Here is a 21510-nt window from a genome sequence, read left to right as displayed (position 1 = left end):
GTTCGATCAAGCAATTCCTGTTATTGCCGAACAGAAGAATTCTGCCAATGCCGAACTAGCACAGCCCTTGGAATCCGAAGTAGAGCCGCCGGACTGCTGGAGCGGATTCGTAGATGGAGCTTCAAACAAGATGGGAAGTGGAGCTGGTATTTTACTTGTCGCTCCCGACGGACACGAGGTAACCTACTCACTTCGGTTCCTATTCCCCACTACTAATAATGAAGCCGAGTACGAAGCCTTCCTGGCCGGACTCCAGTTAGCGCAAAGTCTGCTCATCAAATCTCTCAAAGTCCATTGTGATTCACAAGTCATAGTAAATCACATGTTGGGTACAAGTGAAGCTCGTAACGAGAGAATGAAGAAGTATTTGGACAAAGCGCAAAGCATCAGCCGAAGTTTCTCCTATTTTCGGATAATCCGCATTCCCAGAGCGGAAAATAGCCGAGCAGATACCTTAAGTAAGTTGGCCTCAGATCCGAGCTCAAAGGCGGAAGAATTAATGCATCGAAGCATTGATGAAGCCGAGGTACGTTCAGTATCCAGCTCGCCGAACTGGATGACGCCAATCTTGCAGTATCTGGATCAAGGACAATTGCCCGAGGATAAGAGAGAAGCTCGGAAGATCACGTGCCGAGCACTTCGGTACGAACTTCATGAAGGAGTCCTCTTTAGAAAGTCTTACCTCCAGCCGTTATTGCGGTGCGTAGGACCAGAAGAGACGGACTACATCCTCAGAGAAGTTCATGAAGGATCGTGCGGCAGCCACATCGGAGCTAGAGCTTTAGCTAAAAAAGTTCTAAGATGGGGATATTATTGGCCAACCTTGGTACAAGAAGCAGTGCAGCTCGTCAAGACCTGCCCGAAGTGCCAAATCCATGCAAATATCCCAAGGATGCCGCAGACCGATCTATCCACTATGCAGAGCCCTTGGCCTTTCATGCAATGGGGCATAGACATAGTGGGACCACTTCCTCTAGCTCCTCGGCAAATGAAATTCCTTATCGTTGCCGTGGACTACTTCACGAAGTGGGTGGAAGCTGAACCATTAGCTGCGATAACGAGCTCAAAGGCATTGGACTTCGTCTGGAAGAACATAGTGTGCCGATTTGGCATACCCCACATCCTCATCTCGGATAACGGGACTCAGTTCACCGACAAGACGTTCAAGAATTGGTGCCAAGAGCTGAATATTCAACAGCGGTTCACTTCGGTCTCTCATCCACAAGCAAACGGACAAACGGAGGTAACAAATCGTATCCTGGTGAAAGGGTTAAAAGCTCGGTTAGAACAAGCCAAAGGACAATGGGTAGAAAATCTCCCTCAAGTCCTATGGTCCTACCGAACTACACCCACAACCTCCAACGGTGAAACTCCGTACAGTCTGGTGTACGGCACTGAAGCCGTGATTCCGGTGGAGATCGGCGTACCCAGTCCCCGAACTCTAAATTTCTCCTCAGAAATGAATGACGACGGACTGAGAGCCGAGCTAGATCTTGCCGAAGAAAGAAGAGAATTGGCATGCATAAAAGCAGCCAAGTACAAGGAGCAAGTAGCCCGGTATTACAACCAAAGGGTGAAGAAGCTGCAATTTCAAGTGGGAGATCTCGTCTTGAGAAACAACGAAGTAAGCCGAGCAGAAAAGCTGGGCAAACTCGAACCCACATGGGAAGGTCCGTATCGGGTGTCAGAAGTCCTCGGCAAAGGGTCTTACAAATTGGCTCACATGTCAGGAGAACAGGTACCCCGAACATGGCACATTTCCAACCTCAAAAAGTTCCATTTGTAAGAGACAGTCCGGTCAGTCAGTCTTGAGTCCTGTTCAGTCAATATGCTTTATTTGGTTTACTTGGTCTTTATTTGTCTCTATGTGCTTTTTATTTGTCTATATGTGTTTTGTCTGTCTCTGTGCGTGTCGTCTCTTACAAATGTTACTGAGGTATCTTGTTCTTCGAAGGCTGATCCCCTTCTAAGAACATATACAAGCCAACGATTGTGAGTCAAAGCTTCTACAGAAGATACAAGACCACAATTCAGCTTAAACAAGCAGTTCGTCTGAAACGAGCTGCAACAAGCCAACGATTGTGAGTCAAAGCTTCTACAGAAGATACAAGACCACAATTCAGCTTAAACAAGCAGTTCGTCTGAAACGAACTGCAATAAGCCAACGATTGTGAAGTCCAAGCTTCTAAAGAGGATACAAGACCACAATTCGGCTTAAAAATCAAGCACTTCGTCTGAAACGAACTGCAACAAAAGTCCGATTCTCGCGATAAAACTTGCCTGAATTAGGACAAGGGAAAGTCCGATCCACGCGATAAAACTCGCCGAATTAGGACAAGGGAAAGTCCGATCCCCAAATTAGGACAACGGAAAGTCCGATCCGAGCGATAAAACTCGCCAAATTAGGACCAAAGACGAGTCCGGTCAAAGATGTTTATTTCATCAGCCCAAAGACGAGTCAGGTCAAAGATGTTTATTTCATCAGCCCAAAGACGAGTCCGGTCAAAGATGTTTATTTCATCAGACCAAAGCCAAGTCCGGTCAAAGAAGAGTTCACTTCATCAGACCGAGGACAAACATCAACTTACCCCGTACCTTTATCCAGAATGCCGAAGTGATTCACTTCACTTTTCGGGGGGGTAGTGATGGAGTACGTACTAAACAAGCCCAACAGCAGCAAAGCCCATCAGCCTAAAGCCCAAGAAAGAGTATCAGTTCGGCATGACTAAAGAGTTCAGTTCGGCACAACCAAAGAGTTCGGCCCCAGCCTACAGCTCGGTAAAAGCCAACCAATCAAACTCTGCTCTCAGGTCGGCAAAAGCTGCTCGGCAATAATTCAGCAGTTCGGTCTCAGTATTCGACCGAACTAGGAGATAGTGGACTCATGCAGGATTTCCACCTCCACTACACCCACGATCTATTTAGTGGTGTCAAGCAGTCATTAACTCATGCAGGATAGTGGACCCATGCAAGATCGCCACGATCTCCACGACATCCACTACCTAGTAAATGGCTGCATGCCACGATCTAGGTCAATGTATAAATAGAACCTAGATCAGATAGATAGGGTTACGTTCTAAGACTCTCTCGCTTTCTAGAGATCAAATACAAAATAGCAAGTCTGTATTGTAAGCTGTAAGAAAACAGATCAAGCAATACAACTCTGCCCTCATTTCTTCCCGTGGACGTAGATTTACCTCAGTAAATCGAACCACGTAAATTCTCTGTGTCTTGATCTGTGTTTTCCAGCATTCTTCACTAACATCAGAAATTCGCGGATTCATCAGATTCCATTGCATTTTATAATTTTTTAAGGCAAGTTATTAAGTTGCCATTTATTTCCAGATTATATGTGTATTCCTCTCTTCCATTGAGCTTATTACTACTATTTTGGGTCTTTATTTTTTTGCATGTCAATGATTACAGCTATATATAGTGGAGTGGCATTTCTTTTTGTGCTGGTTTCGAGTAATTGTTTGAATTTTGTTATCAGAAACAAATGATACAAAACAAATTTTTTAATAAAAAGTTGGATTTTTTTCATTTTGATATTCTCTCCTTTACAAAAAATGTCATATTCATTGGATAACACAAGATTAAAAAAAAATTAATGTCTTAAGTAACTACAGAAAGAAAATATAGTTGAATGTATTACTTGGGAAGGAATATAGCTGGAGTAACAATGAAAAAAATATACTAGTAGTCTTTTTAAATTTTTAGTTACAATTTTCTCTTCTAGCAAAGAAAAAAATGAGGATAAATTTTGATTGGGTATGCGGAGAGTATAAGTTTCATGCCCAAAAACGCAAAAGCAGTTTTTAGTTTTTCTGTAAAAACATTCAAGCACTATTCAAAATTATTGTTTAGTAGTACTACCATTTTTTTTATTACAGTAGTATTTATCATATTGACACCTTGTGACAAACCATACTGTGGCTGAGCATTGTTGTAATAATAATCTCATTGTACAATGCACTTGACTGAAAAAGCGTATATGAAGAGTAAAAATTAATTTTCATCCACAAGCTTACTCATTTTTCAAGTAGACAGCAATTTTATAATTAAGGAAAATAATATTTTGATCTTATTTTATGTTTTTATATGAAACAATATCAAATACTCCTTGTAGATGGCTGAAGACTAAAAATTTGTTTGTGCCGAAATCAAATAGGTAACTGACATCCGTTTTGATAACTTCTGAGTTAGGAATATATAAAGAATTCAGAAAATATGTATATCAGTATATGTATACATGTGGGTGTTTGGCCATGCTGCATTAACGGCCAAGTTGAGCTATTATATTATTCGTATTTACAGTAGAATCCTATGTTCAAACACTATCTATATTGTACTGGAATAACAAATAATTTTGATGTCATTTCCAAACAAAGATGTGAGCATTTGATTAGTCAATTATTGGCTAATATATGTGTGGACAAGATGTTTGGGGATTAAAATGATGTCGTTTAATACATGTTCACGCCATGTAGCCAATCACATAATCTAAATTAATAGGCACAAGTGCTTCCTCAGTAAAATTGATTCGTCTACACGCCGATTTTAATCGTTCTAAGATTGCAGAAAAATTAATTTCGCAATTTCAAATTGGAATATTGATCAGTAAAATCATGAATTTTTTCCAAATTTTGGTATTTCCACAAATTTTTAAATTAGTCTAAAATATCACAAACTTTATATTCTGTTTGTTACTTCAACACGGCCCAAATAAGATATTTTCAGCAAAAAACTTGTTCTACATTGTAAATATTTATGATATTTTAGACACTTTTTAAGTTTGTGACTGATGGGGTACGAACTAAACCCTAATGGCAAGCCCAATAACAGTGACGGCCCATCAGCCCAGAGCCCAAGAAAGAGTATCTGTTCGGCACCAAAGAGTTCGGCACGACCAAAGAGTTCGGACTCAGCCTACAGCTCGGTAAAAGCCGACCAGTCAAGCTCTCCTCTCAGATCGGCAAGAGCTGATCGGTAAAGTCCAGCAGTTCGGTCTCAGCATTCGACCGAACTAGGAGTTAGTGGACTCATGAAAGGCCTCCACGACCTCCGCTATACCCACGATCTATTTAGTGGTACGAAGCAGTTATTGAGCAGTTATTGCTCACCCACGATCTTGTTAGTGGGGCTGCAAACCACGACCTTAGTTCAATGTATAAATAGAACTTAGATCAGATAGAAAAGGGTTAAGCTCTCTAGAGATAAAATAGCATATAGCAAGTCTGTGTTGTAAGCTGTAATCCCAGATCAAGCAATACAATCTTGCCCTCCCTTCTTCCCGTGGACGTAGATTTACTTCAGTAAATCGAACCACGTAAATTCTTTGTGTCGTAATCTTCATTCTCTACCAGCATTTACTAACATCAGAAATTCGCGGATCCATCACTGGCGCCGTCTGTGGGAAACAGAGAACAAAATTTGTGATAAAGCGAATTTTTGATCCATTTTTTCCACTCAAAAAATGCATACCAGATCGCAGAGTACCCGTATTCCTGCCCGTGAGAACCAGGAGGAAGCCAATCCATCCCATAGGTCTGGAAAACAGCCTAGGGATAAATCCACCACCAGTTCTCATGGCGAAGGAACAAGCCGCTCCAAAAATCGTCCCACTGAGTCTTCCCAGCAGCCCGATTTGAATGAGGCTGTCAAGCAGTTTTTGGCGGCGAAGCAGGAGGAATTCTTAACCTTCCTGCGAAAAAGCCAAAAGCAGCCGGAGACGAAAACGACGGATTCTCCTTCCCCCTCCGCACAAGAAAGTCACTACCGCAGTAGTGTCGCATCTCCCAGGAGAAAGAATCCCCGTCCCCCACATGTTCCAGTTCCTCCTCGGTACCGGAATCACAGGAGAACTCAATCTCCTCCATACCGACGAGATATCGGATTCGCCGTGTACGGAGCACTGAAGACTCCGTTCTCGGACGACATCACCCGAACTCCCCTACCACAGAACTACCGAACTCCGTCGATGACTTACGACGGGCTCGTGGACCCTCACGATTTCTTGGGGCGCTATCAATATAACATGGCGAACCAGGGTCTCAACGAGGTCCACATGTGCAAGCTGTTTCCCGAGCTGCTCATCGGGAACGCGAGAAGGTGGTTCGATAGCCTCCCCCAGGGCAGCATCAGATCTTACCGAGATCTAATGGATGCCTTCCACAGGAGGTTCTTTCAGAAAGCGGAAGCCCGAATCACTTCGGCTCAGCTGCTTTCCATTCGTCAAGGTCGCGACGAAAAAATCAGCGACTTTATGACAAGATTCCACAAGGAATGCCTGCAAGTAGACGATCTCAACGATCTGCTTGTCATCTCGGCATTCCAAAATGGAATCCTGCCCGGAGCTCTCTACAGGAAGCTCGTTGAGTGCGGTCCGCAGACAGCTCAGGAAATGTGGGACATTGCGGACCAGTACTCCCGGGCCGATGAGGCAGACCGTCGCAAACGGTCGTTAGACAGCTCATCGACCCGAGGAGACAGAAGGAAGCCCGATCATAGCGATCAGGGGCATCCTCGCCGGACTCCATTTGAAAGAATTCAAAGGGCTCCGGTGCAAGACAGATTGGGACCTCGTCTCAATCCCGAGAAGCCGCCCGCTCAGTTCGTACCGCTGAACAAGCCGAGAGCGGAAATTTTCGAACTGCACTCTGACCTATTCGAAAAGCCAAAGCGGATGACGAAATCAGCCGCGCGCCGACCACAGGATAGCTACTGCTCCTACCATCAAGACCACGGTCACGATACTGAGGAGTGCAGAAACTTGGCTGCAGGTATCGATGTTCTTGTGAAGGCAGGGACATTGAAAAAATACCGAAGCAAGCAGCCAAAGAAGAATAAAAAGCAGAGTGGTGCGAACTGCGCTCCTCAGGATCCGAAAAGGCAGCCGGATCCCGAAGACGATGACGAGCCGCAATATGATGGAGTAATCCAGACTATTGACGCGCTCCCTGCCGGGAAGACCAAGTCGTCCCTAAAGTCAGAACGCAGAGGCTCCAATCGAGAGGAGCCAACGCATAAAAGGCTGAAGCAGGACGAAGTGATTACGTTCTCGGCTGCTGATCCCGTCCCGGCCATCTCTCCTCACCAAGACGCCATTGTCATCCAAGCCGGAGTGGCAAACAAACTGATCCACAGGGTGTTTGTGGATACAGGAGCGTCGGTTAGCATTCTTTTTAAAGAGTGCTTCGACAAACTAGAAGTGGACCCAGCTCGGCTCAGTCCGGCTCCGCTTCCCCTGAAGAGCTTCACCCAGGAGGACACCCGCCCTGAAGGTATTATCAGCCTTCCGATCACGGTGGGGAAAGCGCCTACTAGCTCCAGTACGATGATTGAGTTTTTCGTGGTGAAAGCTCGGTCCCCGTACAACGTCATCCTGGGAAGAGACTGGCTCAACACAGTTCGGGCCGTTTGCTCCACCTATCACCTCACCATCAAGATCCCTACTAAAGGAGGGATAGCGGTCATCCGAGGTGACCAAAAGAGAGCAAAGGAATGTCTGCAAATTGCGCTTAGAAGTGCCGAGCAGTCAGATCGGCACCACCAAGCATAGCAATCACAGCAGCCGGAGTCAGAGGCGATGACCGAAGTCATACCGGAGCCGAACTCGATGACAGTTCAGCTGTACGAAGACGATCCATCCAGAACGGTTAAGATCGGCTTCGCGGGAACGCCCCTACTTCGGGAAAAAACCATCCAGCTCCTCAAGGAGTATAAAGACGTCTTTGCATGGTCTCCGTTGGACATGACCGGAGTGCCCCCCGAGGTAATCACTCATCGGTTAAATATTGATCCTTCAGTCCGGCCGATAAAACAGAAGCAAAGACTCTTTGCGGCAGAACGAAGTCAAGTCATCCATGACGAAGTCCGTCAATTATTGAAGGCGGATGTGTTATTCGAAGTGAAGTATCCTTCGTGGGTGGCCAATCCTGTCATGATCAAGAAAAAGGAAGGAGGATGGCGGATGTGCATAGATTTCACCGATCTAAATAAGCACTGTCCCAAAGATTGATATCCCCTTCCGAACATAGATAAAAAAGTAGAAGCTTTGATAGGCTTTGAAATTTTTTGTTTTCTTGATCTGTACAAAGGATACCATCAAGTTTTAATGGATGAGATTGACGCTTCAAAAACGGCCTTCATTACTGATTTCGGCATTTTCGCTTATAAAAAGATGCCATTCGGTTTAAAGAATGCCGGAGCCACTTATCAAAGGATGGTAGACAAGCTTTTTCGGCACCTGATTGGAAAGGAGGTCGAAGTGTATGTTGACGATATAGTCGTCAAAAGCAAAAGCACTTCGGAGTACGAACACAACCTCAAGTCCACTCTCAACGTGCTCAAGAAAGCCAACCTCAAACTTAATCCCCAAAAGTGTACCTTTTTGGTAGATTCGGGAAAGTTTCTGGGTTGTTGGGTTTCAAAGGACGGACTCAAGGCAAACCCCTCAAAAGTTCAAGTTGTTCAAAACATGGCGATGCCGAAGTCCATACATGACGTGCAAAGGCTAACCGGATGTCTAGCCGCACTGAATCGATTCCTTTCTCAAGCAGCCGAAAAGCAACTGCCGTTCTTCACGGTGTTGAAAAAGGCACCAAAGTTCGAGTGGGGAGCCGAGCAGAAAAAGGCCTTTGACGAGCTCAAAAGTTATCTAGCCGAGCTTCCTATTCTCTCTGCTCCAACCGAAGCCGAAGTAATATTCTTATACTTAGCGGCATCGGATCAAACCATCAGCGCGGTGCTTGTACGAGAAGAAGGCCTAAAGCAGCTTCCCATCTACTTTACAAGCCGAGCATTAAGAGGTCCAGAAACCAGGTATCAACCTCTGGAAAAGATTGCTCTGGCATTAGTAAATGCAGCCAGGAGACTGCGGCCATACTTCTATGCTCACAAGGTATGCGTCTTAACTGATCTGCCACTTCGGCAAGTGTTGACCAAACCAGAAGCATCAGGCAGAATCGCCAAGTGGGCTATAGAGTTGGGAGAGCACACAATTGAATATCTACCTCGGAAAGCCATCAAGGGACAAGCCTTGGCAGATTTTCTTGCAGAAGCGAAGTTCGATCAAGCAATTCCTGTTATTGCCGAACAGAAGAATTCTGCCAGTGCCGAACTAGCACAGCCCTTGGAATCCGAAGTAGAGCCGCCGGACTGCTGGAGCGGGTTCGTAGATGGAGCTTCGAACAAGATGGGAAGTGGAGCTGGTATTTTACTTGTCGCTCCCGACGGACACGAGGTAGCCTACTCACTTCGGTTCTTATTCCCCACTACTAATAATGAAGCCGAGTACGAAGCCCTCCTGGCCGGACTCCAGTTAGCGCAAATTCTGCTCGTCAAATCTCTCAAAGTCCATTGTGATTCACAAGTCATAGTAAATCACATGTTGGGTACAAGTGAAGCCCGTGACGAGAGAATGAAGAAGTATTTGGACAAAGCACAAAGCATCAGCCGAAGTTTCTCCTATTTTCGGATAATCCGCATTCCCAGAGCGGAAAATAGCCGAGCAGATACCTTAAGTAAGTTGGCCTCGGATCCGAGCTCAAAGGCGGAAGAATTAATGCACAGAAGCATTGATGAAGCCGAGGTACACTCAGTATCCAGCTCGCCGAACTGGATGACGCCGATCTTGCAGTATCTGGATCAAGGACAATTGCCCGAGGATAAGAGAGAAGCTCGGAAGATCACGTGCCGAGCACTTCGGTACGAACTTCATGAAGGAGTCCTCTTTAGAAAGTCTTACCTCCAGCCGTTATTGCGGTGCGTAGGACCAGAAGAGACGGACTACATCCTCAGAGAAGTTCATGAAGGATCGTGCGGTAGCCACATCGGAGCCAGAGCTTTAGCTAAAAAAGTTCTGAGATGGGGATATTATTGGCCAACCATGGTACAAGAGGCAGTGCAGCTCGTCAAGAAGTGTACGAAGTGCCAAATTCATGCAAATGTCCCAAGGATGCCGCAGACCAATCTATACACTATGCAAAGCCCTTGGCCTTTCATGCAATGGGGCATAGACATAGTGGGACCACTTCCTCAAGCTCCTCGGCAAATGAAATTCCTTATCGTTGCCGTGGACTACTTCACGAAGTGGGTGGAGGCTGAACCATTAGCTACGATAACGAGCTCAAAGGCATTGGACTTCGTCTGGAAGAACATAGTGTGCCGATTTGGCATACCCCACATCCTCATCTCGGATAATGGGACTCAGTTCACCGACAAGACGTTCAAGAATTGGTGCCAAGAGCTGAACATTCAACAGCGGTTCACTTCGGTCTCCCATCCCCAAGCAAACGGACAAACGGAAGTAACGAACCGGATTCTGGTGAAAGGGTTAAAAGCTCGGTTAGAACAAGCCAAAGGACAATGGGTAGAAAATCTCCCACAAGTCCTATGGTCCTACCGAACTACACCCAAAACCTCCAACGGTGAAACTCCGTATAGTCTGGTGTACGGCACTGAAGCCGTAATTCCGGTGGAGATCGGCGTACCCAGTCCCCGAACTCTAAATTTCTCCTCAGAAATGAATAACGACGGACTGAGAGCAGAACTAGATCTCGCCGAAGAAAGAAGAGAATTGGCGTGCATAAAAGCAGCCAAGTATAAGGAGCAAGTAGCCCGGTATTATAACCAAAGGGTGAAAAAGCTTCAATTTCAAGTGGGAGATCTCGTCTTGAGAAACAACGAAGTAAGCCGAGCAGAAAAGCTGGGCAAACTCGAACCCACATGGGAGGGTCCATATCGGGTGTCAGAAGTCCTCGGCAAAGGGTCTTATAAGTTGACTCACATGTCAGGAGAACCCGAACATGGCACGTCTCCAACCTCAAGAAGTTCCACTTGTAAGAGACAAAGTCCGGTCAGTCTGTCTTGTGTCTAGTTCGGTCATAGGGGTACATGTTTTTATTTGTTTGTTTTTTACTTGTACCTTTTACTTGTCGTTTTATAAAAAGTTTAAAGTTTTTTTCTTTCGTCTTTTTCATATTTTCTCTATGTGTTTTGTCTCTATGTGCTTGTCGTCTCTTACAAATGGTACCAAGGTATATCGTTCTTTAAAGACTGATCCCCTTTTTAGATCGATTATTAAAGACTATTGTGAGTCCAAGCTTCTAAGGAGGATATAAGACCACAATTCAGCTTAACAAGCAGTCCGTCTGAAACGAACTGCAATAAGCCAACGATTGTGAGTCCAAGCTTCCAAGGAGGATACAAGACCGCAATTCAGCTTAATAAGCACTTCGTCTGAAACGAACTGCAATAAGGGAAAGTCCGATCCACGCGATACACCTCGCCGAATTAGGACGACCAAGTTCGGTCAAAGAAGTTTACCTCATAAGACCGGGGACGACCATGTCTAGCCAAAGAGGTTTACTGCATAAGACCACTTCGGTTAACTGGGAAAGTCCGATCCACGCGATAAAACTCGCCGAATTAGGACAAGGGAAAGTTCGATCCCGGCGACAAAAATCGCCAAATTAGAACACAAACCAAGTCCGGTCAAAGATGTTTATTTCATCAGACCAAAGACGAGTCCGGTCAAAGATGTTTATTTCATCAGACCAAAGACGAGTCCGGTCAAAGATGTTTATTTCATCAGACCAAAGACGAGTCCGGTCAAAGATGTTTATTTCATCAGACCAAAGACGAGTCCGGTCAAAGAAGTTTACTTCATAAGACCAAGGACCAAGTCCGGTCAAAGAAGTTTACTTCATAAGACCGAGGACAAGTACGATGAAATTTTTTCGCTAAGCTGTAAATACAGTGTTAGAAGCGAAAACAAAATTTCATTTTTCAAATCTTGTTCGGCATACAACTCCGCTACCCTACAAAATGGCGTTACGCTATTACAAAGGACTATTCTACTGTCCAGGGTTACTGAAGTTAAGCCACCTATCTGCAAAATCCTCTGGAAGCCGAGTTCGGTTGTTCCGAGCAGATGAAGAATAAGCAGGTCGACGAGATGCTATCCTCGACCCAACGCCTCTTCCCCGAGCCCGAGAAGTCCTAACACCTCGGCGATGAAGAGTCTCTGCAATAAGCATCTGCTGATCTTGCTCGCTCATAGTCACAACTCCTCGGCGAATTTCAGTCCGTCCCTGTCTTGACGATTCCGGTTGCTCCTGAGCCCGTTCTCGTCTTGACGTTTCCGGCTGTTCCGGAGTTCGTTGTTGACTGGGAGTAGGATTTTGAACAAGGGAACCAGAGGTTTGATCTGGAGTGCGAGCATCTGTTGCCACGATATGCCGAAGGAATCTTTCTATGGAGGGGCGCCGAGAAAGAACAATGTTGTACCGAGAAGCCCAGCGCCGCAATGATTTCACAACTTGTTGGCAAGCCGAGCTCTCCAGCGCATTGTTCCTCCGGAGTACATGATATTCCTCCCACAGTTCGTCAACTCGACTCTGAACATCTGATATGGTCACTCCCCCGCGCACACGGATGTAATCCTCGTACGCAGTCCTCTCAGCAATGGTCGTATTCAGCTCGGCCTCCAGATCCTTCTTATCGGACTCTAAGTCCTTATTATCGGCCTCCAGCTTCACTAAACGAGCCAGAAGCTCGTCATTCTTCGTCTGATCGGCTATAGCTCTTTTCTCAGCTTCGTCTAAAGCCGAAGAGTACAGCCGTTTCCAGTGAAGTATCTCCATCTCCTTGAGTACAAAGCAGCTATATTAGTTCGGCAGCTGTACCGAGCAGATAGTAAAATACAACAGGAATAAAGGCGAGTACGAAAAGCTATACGAAGACAAGTGTGGAGAATTTTTCATTCACAAGGAAAATTTTTTACACTAGGAGGGCTTCAAGGCCATTTTACAAGGAAGAAACTAGACTAAGAGAAGGGAGACGAAATCATACTCCACCAGCTTCGTCTCCGGCTCCTTGGTCTGGTTCAGCTTCTTTCTCCTGAGCTACCTCAGCCTCGGCCTCGCCTCCTGCCGGCCTCGCCTCCGCCTCCTGATCGGCTTCCTTCTCCGGATGCCCGGCCCGCTCGACTTCGGCCTCCAGCTCCAGCGGCTCGGCCTCACCCTCTCCGTTGTAAGTCGAAGCGGGTGAAACGGGTCCCACGGAGGCAAAGATAGCCTCCAGGTTCTCGTCCCGATCAGCTCGACAAGTCCGGACTCGGTCTGCAGAAAGCAGGACCGAGGATGAAGCGAGCTCCTCAAGGAGCGGCAGATTCTGAAGCCGAGCTGCTATCTCTCGGCTGTACAGAGGCAGCACGACGTCGGCCCCCTGCTCGCCCTTATCGGTAATTAGCCTTACCAGACTACCGACAAAGGCCGAGAACTGGCTGCTCAAAAAGAGTTTCTCCGTGTAAACACGGAGAGCCTCCCCCTGGGCAGCCACGGCGGCAGCATCCCTCCGTTTCGTCTGCTCTCGCTGGATGACGAGCTGGTTTTTGGCAAACTGAGCTTCATCCTGGGCCGAAATCCTAGCAGCTCTGGCCTTCTCAAAGTTAGCCTCAGCCTGTTCGGCCCGATGACAAGCAGCCGCCAACTTCCTCTGCATCTCAGCATAGTCATTGGACGCTTTGGAGAGTTCGACGGCGACGAGCTTGGAGAGCATATCGTTCCTCTGAAAATGGATAAAGAAAAAAGTCAACAAAGGGGCCACAAAAAATGCAGGAAAAAAGCAAGGCCAGAAAATCAAGAAGAGAATTCACCTCGGCGAAGTCCGTGGGCCATAAAAACGGCTCACAGATATGTTCCGAAGGAGGCGCCAAGACCACATCTTTCTCTGGCGCTCTCGGGGGCTTCTGGGCCTTCCCCTTCCCCTTTGCCGAAGTCGACTCCGGCTTCTTCGGATCCGAAGAGGTTTTTTGCCTTTTCGGAGTCCTCTCGGCATCAGACGCCGAGCTGGTGGTTTTCGGCCTCTCCGGCTCCCTGGACTCCGAAGATTTGCGGCTAGCCTTATTTAGCATGTACACTGCCAAAAAGCAAGAAAGCAAAGTCAGATTTTCTTCGTTAAAGCAGTAGAGCATAAAGATAAAGAGAAATCCTCACCCTCGGCCTCTTCGTCCGAAGACGAGATGTCGAACACGACGTCGCCCTTGACGAGCTCAGACTCCGTGTATTGTTTCCTAACTATGGGAATCTTGTTGAGCTCGCCATCGAGCGCGTCCAACGGTTCAGGCCGAGGATGACGGATAACGGACTCCGGCCCTCTCCAGGGAAAACTAGGAGCCGCGGTCCTATCATAGTAGAAGAAGCGATTTTGCCACTTCGGCCACTTCGTTTTACAAAAGGCCCTAAAGGGCTGTACAGGGATCAAGTAAAACCAAGACCCCTTCCTCTTAAATTGAAAGAATTTAAGGATCGCCTTCAAAGACAAATCCCTTCCTAACCTACGGAGTTCGGCAGCGAAGGCCGACAAGTGCCTCCAAGAGTTCGGAGTCACCTGGCCTAAAGGAAGCTGAAAAAAATCTAGTAAATCTATAAAGGCAGAAGGGAGGGGGAAACGAAGCCCGCATTCTAAGCAGGCCTCGTACACGGTGGCGTAACCCTCCGGCGGGGAGTCAGCCCTATGATCACCGTCAGGTACCACCGCCCTCCCCCCAGGAAAAAAGTATTTTTCGGGTAGGGATACCACAGTATCCTTACTCAAAATACTATGGAAATACTCTACGGTCTTCTCCCCGGACTCTTTCCGGCCAGAAGACCCCTTACCGCCTCTCCTACCGCTACCCGACTCCGAAGAAGAAATAGAAGCCATTTTTCTTACTTTTTGAAGGTGAAGAAAGTCTGAAGAAGCTCTTGAAAGCGGAAGAAAATTTCTCGAGAAAGAGAGAGTATAGAAGACGCAACAGCAAAAGTGTGCAAATGAGGAAGAAAGAGCATATTTATCAGATTCGGGAAAGATTTCGAGATCGTTGCGCCGTTTCGAATCCCACCTTTTCAGGATTCAACGGCCGGATTTTACTGTCGCATTTAATGCAGGCACGCGCAAGGCACGTCCCCTGACGTCAGCCTCCCCCTTACCATTATCCAGAATGCCGAAGTGACTCACCTCGCCGAAGTGATTCACTTCGCTTTTCGGGGGGGGGGTAGTGATGGGGTACGAACTAAACCCTAATGGCAAGCCCAATAACAGTGACGGCCCATCAGCCCAGAGCCCAAGAAAGAGTATCTGTTCGGCACCAAAGAGTTCGGCACGACCAAAGAGTTCGGACTCAGCCTACAGCTCGGTAAAAGCCGACCAGTCAAGCTCTCCTCTCAGATCGGCAAGAGCTGATCGGTAAAGTCCAGCAGTTCGGTCTCAGCATTCGACCGAACTAGGAGTTAGTGGACTCATGAAAGGCCTCCACGACCTCCGCTATACCCACGATCTATTTAGTGGTACGAAGCAGTTATTGAGCAGTTATTGCTCACCCACGATCTTGTTAGTGGGGCTGCAAACCACGACCTTAGTTCAATGTATAAATAGAACTTAGATCAGATAGAAAAGGGTTAAGCTCTCTAGAGATAAAATAGCATATAGCAAGTCTATGTTGTAAGCTGTAATCCCAGATCAAGCAATACAATCTTGCCCTCCCTTCTTCCCGTGGACGTAGATTTACTTCAGTAAATCGAACCACGTAAATTCTTTGTGTCGTAATCTTCATTCTCTACCAGCATTTACTAACATCAGAAATTCGCGGATCCATCAGTGACAAATATGATAAAAAAAATCACATTAAAAAAATCATGCTAATTTTAATAGTGACAAGTAGGATTAAAAAAATGCATGTAAGTTAGTCGAATATGGTGATTAACCCGCCGTGAGAAATAACAGATAAAATGTCAAATTTATGATAATTTAGATCAATTTTAAAGTTAAAAAAAAAACCAAAATTTAGCCAATTTTTTTTATATTTTAATTAGGGACCAATATCCATTTCAAATTCATAATTTTAACTTAGTGTGACTAAACAAAATTTGACGGATCGTCGTGATTTAAATGATAAGTAACCATTTTCAAACTAATAAGCAAAATAAGATAAATTATACAATTAACTTCAATTTTTGTTTTATTCTCAATAATTGTTCTAATTTAAAATTTTCTACTTTGGATATACTAATATTTAATCAATCATATTTCCAACTAATTATTAGAGATGTTTTATTTTGTTATGTTTAAATTTTTGTTGGGAATTGGGACAAGTGCATAATTATTAAATATTTTATGAATTTAATTAATTTCATAGTAATTAGAGGTATTAACTGGGGTTTTTGGTGGATTTGGATAATAAAGTAATTTTTGAATGTATGAGTAAACCAGTTACTATAAACATTTTCAAATATGAAAAATACTTAATGAATGGGAAAACAATACCTTTTTCAGTTTTTCCTCATTGCATATTTTAAGTATTGATGCTTCCCCTTTTTCCACTATAAATATGCAAACTTATATATTCAGCCATGTAAAAGCAGTTATTGCACGAGATATGCCATCAATGACAACAAATTCGGTTGACAATATTGTTGAGATAATATGAAATTAGTTCATGAAGACATTGCTGGTTATATAAATTTCTGTATACGTTGGCAAACTTTATGTAATTGAACCCTTGTCTCTTAATAAATTTATATACTCCATCCCTCCTCTAAAAAATAAACAGATGCATGTATATTTAAGTTTTGTGAAAAATATTGCCGCATATATTAAATGGTTATCAAATTGGTTAATAAGTTGGATTTGTTTTTAAAATAAACATTAAATCTTATATTTTAGGAGTATTATTTTAATTTAATTTAACATGATTAATTATGTCATTTCACAAAATAATTAGATTCACATAATATTTTCTATTTGTATTAATTTTATAAATTATTTACAATTCTTTCCTTTCTGATATACACGCCAATAGTCTTCTCTAGATTATAAAGATCATAGCGGCCTTCCCCTACCATGATTCTGATGTATTTCCTCTTATTATAATGCGGCATTAATTTCACCTGTAAAGGCATAATGCTTTGACCTTTACAATATATATCTTGTGCTCTCTTTTTAAGTGTGGAATTTAATTATATAACATGCTCTCATAAAATTGGGTTTGATTCATTGTATTCTTGACCGACTAGAACAGAAAATAAATAGAAAGAAATTAAAAAGAAAATGTACCAAGTGATTTCGAGCTGCTTCTTTTACTATATACTTCTGTATACACTTTGATAATTAAATCTTATTTTATTTTAATTCATGGCTATAAGGGTATTTGAATGAGATGAAGAAGAAAGGATAAATAGACTAAATTGTCTTTCATGGCGGTAAGAATATTTATGTCAAAAAAATAGTTCAAATGATATTAAATTGAAATTGACGGACTACAAAAGGTAATTTCAAATGTTACGAACTAAAAATGATAGTTTGACAAAATTCGTGGACTAAAAATATGTTCTCTCATTTATCTCTCTGTTAAAACATTAAAGCACTGTACAAAATTGTTGTTTTATTATAGTAATAGTATAATTTTTTATAGTATGTATTTTGATATTGAGACCTTGTGACAAGCTACACTGTGGCTGAGCATTGTAATAATCTCATTGTACAATGCACTTGATTAAAAAAGCGTATATGAATAGTAAAAATTAATTTTCAGCCACAAGCTTACTCATTTTTCAAGTAGAATCAATTTTATAAGGCAAATACGAAAGATAGGAGTATTTGACTTTTATAAATTCGATACCCTATAAAATATGTCCATTATTGTGTCACTCATCCATTTAAAATATTGCAATACTCCAAATCTTATTTTTTATATTGAAACTTCTCCAATTATACAGTAAAGTGTAAACTAACCTATTTTTCTACATTTTTATTATGAAACAATACTAAATATGTGTGTGCACTACAGTTATTACAAAATATTTGGGAAATACCCTAAAAAATTGTAAATTTGAGTTTTATATAAATAATTGAAGCACAATTACTTTTTTTGGGTGTAATATATATTTATAAATAAGTTTAAATTTGATATAAATTGTTGCAGATAACCCAAGAACAAAAAAGTTATCTGTGCACGGCCAAAATCAAATAGATCTCCATAACCCGTTTAGTAACTTCTAACTTAAGGAATATATAAATAGTTCTGAAATATGTAGATTAGAAAGAGAGAGAGTTTTAGAATTAAAAAGTGAATTTACTAAAAAAAAGTGCATATTGCTATAAGATGGGGGGAATATTTAGTGGTAAAAGAAAAACAAGAGTCATTCAAAACTTAAAATATATATAATTCATATTTCTAAAGTCGATGTATATTTTAGGTTAAAATAAAGACGCACCATTTGGGATTATGAGTGGACTAATTATCCCAAGTTGGTAAAAACTAACGGCTCTATCACTTGAAATAAAGAAAATCAAGTATAAACACAAACTATCTTCAATGTCAAAAGACTTGAACATATCTCAAGAGAATGAAGGAAGCTGAATCGATAGAAGCATGAAAGAAATGAAGAATATGCTATTCAAAAAGACAATGCATTTGTTCCTTAATCCAAAAGCAATCGAAAAGGTTAAATTCAACATAACACATGACGCTTATAACGTAACAACGACTATATAAAGAAGTTGAGCATACAACAAAGTTCACTTATAAAGCTTCACACATCATAATAGGTCATAAGAAGGCTGCAGCTTAGAAACCATGAATCTTGATATAGTCCTTCTTCACAATTCCAGCCTGCAATAGAAACCAATCACTACATAAATACACAGTTCAAATATACAAATATTTTCACAAGTATAAAACAAAAGATCCAGTTTTACTACAAAAACTATGCTGCTCCGAGCAAAACATTTCATCATTTCCCTTCTCTCATAGCCCTCATTTGACCCATATACTTCAAGATAACATGCTCACATCACATCTAATAACAACAGCGACATAATGTAATAACCTGAACAAGAAAAGTAGAGACGTTCTTCCGCTGATCACCTTGGAGTTGAATAACCTGTACAAAGAAAAAAGGTCAGTTTCGACATGCAATGAAGGTCAGGAGTAAATGTTAGCACAGACCTGGCCTAGTTCTGGATCCTGGACAACAGTTCCATTGCAGCAAAACTCCTTCTTAAGATCCTTCAAGATTTTGTTGTAGCTAAACTCCTTCTTCAATCCCTGAACAGTTGTCAGGCTTTTCCGACCATTCCGCTGCCTGTACCCGAATGTGTACGTAATCCTTTGACCCAGTGCTAGAGTTATCAGCATTTGCATCAGTAAAAGGATCTGTGTTAACAAAACCAAAGGTCAGTCAATGGGACCCAAGGGGAGATTGGCTTCCAAGGTATGCCAATTTTTCAGTCAACTGTTAAACCATAAGTATTACCACAAATTCAAACACTGTATAGAAAACCTATCCATATATGAACTGAAGAAAGACTTGCTCAAAGAATCAAGAATACAAAAGATAAGCATACCAAAAGTAGTGGGAATTTGGATATCAAGATCAGACATGAAACTTGGTTGATGCAGCAAACGTGACACGGAGAACAAGATTTGAGTAACTGGATTGGAATGATCAGACCTGCAAGCAATAAAGAAATATTGATGATTAATTTTATAAGCATGTCAAACCCAATTATAAAATAATTTTTTATTGTTCCACAAAACATGAAATTAAAAAAAGAACACTGATGCATTAATTTTATAACAATATAGTTCACCATATAATAGCACATTTCAGTATATGTTCTTCAGATGCATATCAGAGAGAAAACTCCCACTCCCACTCTCACTCTCACCCTACCTATAAAATGATCTGTTTTAGAATTTTTAGTGAAACAAGTAGCAAGAGCATGCAACATGAGACCCACGAATTATTCTTTCAACAACATCTCTTTCAACAACATCAGCATGCTGGCAACCAGACAAGGTAGAGCAATCTTATGCAACAATCAAACCTCAAATACGAAACTACCGATATCACATCTAAGTCCTCTACACATGAACCCAAAAAAACTGGAAGGAATTACGATAATACCAAAGCAAATCACTAAAGAACTAGCTTTCAGATTTTACTTGAACTCAACGGATAAGATTGCAATAAAAGGTCGACCTAAACCCTGATGCCAGGAAAGGCATAAATCTGATGAAATTCTTAAAATTCAACATATAGATAAATTTCATAATGAAATTCATGATAATTAAAGGTTTTCTCAAGAATAGAGAAAGGCTCAACAATAAAAGACGATAGATTGGAACAAATATCAATCGTTATACAATCAATTGATACCCTAAACCCTAAATCCAAGAAAAGCATAAATTTGATTAAATTCTTGAAATTTACCGAAAAAGAAAACCCTAAATCCTATCTGGAATAAAATAATAAAGCAACACGACGTGACGGTGTTCAATCAACAATCAACAGAAAAATCAAGCGCCTGCGGTCGTCTACAAACCGAAAAATTAATCGGATAAATAGGACGGAAAAAGAAAAGAAACAAAAAGGCCGCATCTTTAGAATCAAGCGAGAATTAGCAATCGACAGATCCAACAAATACTGAAGATAGAGTGATAGATGGGGGCGGAGAATACCTGATCTGATTGAGAAGAGAGAGAAGGGAGTGAGTAATTATGGATAGAAGAGAATGCTAATCAGTGAAAATTGAAGTCGTGTGTGTTTTATAGCCGACTCCAGAAGAAGTCGCGTTTCGATATCAACATATATATGCTTAAAATCTTCTCAAGATATACCAATAAAAAATGGGTGTTGCTATATACAGTAATAAAACTAAAATCCACTAGGAATTGGTGAAATTCGTTTTTACAACTCTCTTCGTGTATGATTTAAAGTCTCATATGGATTTAGTCCAAAATTAAATAAAAGTTTCATTTGATTAGTGCAAATTTTTTAAAAAATAGAAAGGAAAGTGAGTTAGAAAAAATTAGTATAATTAGGGTTAGTTTTAAGGGCTGGATCTATTTCCTTTACTTTTTTCAATTTTTTTATAAATGTCCTACCTCAAATTCTGAAAATTTCTTTATATAAATATTTTGTTCTTCTGAATTAAATTCCTGGATCCGTCCCTTTTTGTTTTAATCATGAAATACAGAATTTGAAATTGAAATTTAAGTTTTAAATTTTTATTAGTGAATTGCATTTTTTAAATCTGAACTTCGTTATAATATTAAAAATGGGACCCCCAATTAAAAAATATCTCTTACAAGTTTATTAACTTTGATACTCCTATAATATAATTGGAAAGAATTTGCATATTTAGATTTTTAAAATTTGAAATTTAAGTTTAAATTTTTATTAGTGAATTGCATTTTTAAATCTGAACTTCGTTATAATATTAAAAATGGGACCCCCAATTTAAAAATATCTCTACAAGTTTATTAACTTTGATACTCCTATAATATAATTGGAAAGAATTTGCATATTTTAGATTTATTTTAAAAAATTACCCTCTAGTTTTTAAAGGGCATTTTAGTAATTTTCTTTTTGATTCAAAACAACTTCTAAATATTATGGCAAAATTTAGGTACCAAAAATATAGTTTACTGAAGCATATAAGAAAATATTAAGATAATTCACA

General features: G+C 41.8%; 1 pseudogene; it reads right to left on the bottom strand.

Annotated features, from left to right (window-relative positions):
* Nucleotides 1–18513: 18513 nt before the first annotated feature.
* Nucleotides 18514–20595, bottom strand: LOC121809842 (annotated as a pseudogene).
* Between the last annotated feature and the right edge of the window lie 915 nt (nt 20596–21510).

The sequence above is a fragment of the Salvia splendens genome, chromosome 6 (genome assembly GCF_004379255.2).
Source record: "Salvia splendens isolate huo1 chromosome 6, SspV2, whole genome shotgun sequence".
Classification (NCBI taxonomy): Eukaryota; Viridiplantae; Streptophyta; class Magnoliopsida; order Lamiales; family Lamiaceae; genus Salvia; species Salvia splendens.
This window is presented reverse-complemented; position numbering and strand designations above follow the sequence as displayed.